This window comes from Nicotiana attenuata, chromosome 1 (genome assembly GCF_001879085.1).
Source record: "Nicotiana attenuata strain UT chromosome 1, NIATTr2, whole genome shotgun sequence".
Lineage (NCBI taxonomy): Eukaryota > Viridiplantae > Streptophyta > Magnoliopsida > Solanales > Solanaceae > Nicotiana > Nicotiana attenuata.
Genome location: NC_031989.1, coordinates 107,721,336 through 107,724,630, shown reverse-complemented (window position 1 = coordinate 107,724,630; position 3,295 = coordinate 107,721,336).

Here is a 3,295-nt window from a genome sequence, read left to right as displayed (position 1 = left end):
GCGCTCAACACTGATCAGGCCTCCGGATCATCACATAGCGTCCGGGGAGAGGACGATTCGAGGGCCCAGGCAGTCGGCGAAGAGACTATCAACCTTAAAATGATTTTTGACATGCTGCAAGCCCAGCAATCGGCTATAGCTCAGCTCCAGAGCCGGGTCCAGGAGCCTGTCAGGTCCGAGGAGGCTCCCCGTGCAGCTGCAATCATCAATCCGACCCCAGTACAGCCGGAACGGGGTGGGCCGGATGCTGATTCTGCGGTTCTTAGGAGGCTAGAAGAATTGACCGAACGAATCGAAAAGGGGGAGGAAAAGATCGAGGCCAACAATAAAAAAGTAGAAACATACAACTCCAGGGTCGACCAAATACCAGGTGCACCTCCGGTCCTGAAAGGCCTTGACGCTAAAAAGTTTGTACAAAAACCGTTCCCATCCAGTGCCGCCCCAAAACCTATCCCTAAGAAATTTAGAATGCCCGATATCCCGAAGTATAATGGGACCTCGGACCCAAACGAGCATGTGACAGCATACACATGCGCGATTAAGGAAACGAGTCTCGAAGATGATGAAATCGAGTCAGTTTTGTTGAAAAAGCCATTCTGTCCCCACGTGAAATCATTCCTTTCTTCTTAGAGATTTGAAAAATCGATGGCTCCTATCCGAGATCCGGGATATGAACCGGCCTAGAGCAAGCTATGCCGGCCGGTGAGCCGCATGGATCCCTTTGAGAACGGGTCTATCGTGACAATTTTATATGTCCTCGATTGCCTTAACTTATTCCGGATTGACTCGATTCCCCTGTTGGACACACAAAAATAACAAACCCAAATAATCCTAGAACTTTTCCGGATCCGACCGCCGAACGCGCATTTCTGCGGGTTCAGCTTCAATGTTTATATTGCTTTAATAGTACGCAAAAGTTCCGTTGCAAACATGGCAAATGTTCCCTGTGCGCAGGTGATTTAACCTACATATCATCAATATAAACTTCATGGTTTTAGCCTAGATTTTCTCGCGACAATACTTGTTAACTAGGCGTTGGTAGGTGGCCCGCGGCGTTCTTTAACCCGAAGGGCAATCAACGCTTATAGCAGTAAGTGCCATACTAGTGATGGAAGGACGTTTTTCCTGATCGTCTATTATCCATGCCGGATCTGATATATCCGGAATAGCGTCGAGAAAACTTAGCGTCTCCGCTGGCGGCCGTGGCATCGAATCATTTCGCATCGATGTTCAAGGCCAAAGGAAAGGAATCCTTGGGGCAGACTTTATTTTAGCATCTTTATAATCTGATACACATTCTTATTTATTACCTTTTGAGGTAACTACAACTTCGTTGGCTAACATTCGGGGTTATTTAACTTCCGGATGGACCCTATGTTTAATAGCTTAGTTACCTCCTCGCGTATGAAGACCTGCTTGACCTCGCGATTGGGGCTTCTCTTTTGTTTGACTGGCCGGAATTTTGTGGTCTGTGCGCAACTTGTGAGTCGTGACAATCCGGGGTAGCCTGTCTATCCAAAATGGGACCAGCAAATACATTCTTCAGTTAGCAGCAAGAAAAAAGCAAATTTTTCGAGGCTCGGAGTTAAACCCGAGCCCAGGTTAACTTTTCGTCTGGCGCACTCGAAGGAATGGGATCTTCCAGCTCTTCGACTGTTGATTTGGTTGCATCGGACTCATCCGGAGTCACGAAGGATCGGGGAAGGAAAGAAGTTCTCTCCGAAGGTAGATTCTGGTTCAGCCTCTTTTACCCGAGGCCTTACACTTTGACTGCTTATCTTGGCTTGGACACCTCATCTACTGCGAACATCAATCTCTTCGGCGCATTGCTCCCCGTACACAGTGCATGACCACCCTCGCAGATGGGAATTTCAGCATTGGTGCAGCGTGGACGGCAACGGCCCCTGATGTCCAGTGTTTAATCCAAGGTCTTCGAGCAGGCGTTGTACATCATATGCCCTTGATAACACAGAACTGTCGCTTTTGTAATCCGCCCCACGTCGATCAATGCAATAGTATATTTCCCCTCGTGTTGTCTCCGTAGCCAATTAAATCATCAATACTCTTACCTCAGAAATTTATCTGCACCTTCAGTCCCAACTGTTCGACGACCCACGACCGAATTATGTTAGCTGAGCTCCGGGATCGACCAAGACACGCTTGACTTTTAGGTGTTCGGACCAACTATGGAGTATTACCAAAGCGTCGTTATGTTGGTGTTGTTGGTCCATCTCGATTTCCTCATTGCTAAAACATAGTGTTCTCCTCGTGGTTGCATAATCCCTGCATCGCTTCTCCCTTGTGATCGATATCGTTGGTAGTTTCACTATTGGTAACTGAGGTGCGTCTTCCCCTCCATTATCATTTTATGCGTGTTGCCGGGGTTCCTTCCTATCGGCTGGTCGATGTCTCGATTTTTCGTTTAATGATTTTTGTGGCCGATCACTTGAAAGTTCTGCGAGAGGTTTACACTTCATGCGAGCAACGGGCAACTTCCTCCCGCAGTATGCCATGCAATGCTCGGGATTCTTGGCGATGTGTGTTGTGCGTTACTTATCATATTAACCTGGGATTTCCCTCCTCGATTGGATTCGGGACTGTACGCGAGGTTTGGGCCATCGGGTGGTATCTTGATACGTCCGGATCGCCGACACCAAGGTAGCCGAATCGACACTGAAATTATATTCAGCCAATCGGGGTGCTTCCTGTCTATCGACGGCTTTCCCGAGGTTGGCCTTCGGTAACGGTCTTCTGTTCTCTCATAGCCCGGTCGTTCCTCGTAAATTTAGGCCCCTATCATCCTGATACGGCCGATATCTTTCCTTGTTCGGTCTCGAATCTTTGTAGTTTTCCCTACGAGGTCGATCGAATTCCTATGTGTGGATGGTGAATCCGAACTTGCTCGCTGTGGTCGTCTCTACCCTTATCTTCGATTGGTACCGGTTATGGATGTCTGCCCACGTAACTGCTGGAACTCGATCAGACTTTGCTTTAATTGCCTGGATGCGGCTGAGCTGTTGGCGTTCAATCCTTGAGTGAAGGCTTGTACTGCCCAGGTCATCCGTGACTGGGGGAAGATCCATCCTTTCCATTGAAATCGAGACACAAATTCCCGGAGTGTCTCGTTTATGCGCTGTCGGACCTTGAATAGGTCGGATTTCCTTGTTTTCTACCCTGATCGCCCCGGCGTGAGCTTTCACGAAGGCATCGGCTAACATGGCGAACGAATCGATGGAATTTGGCGGTAAGTTATGATACCACGTCATGCCTCCCTTGGACCAAGGTTCTCCAAAAC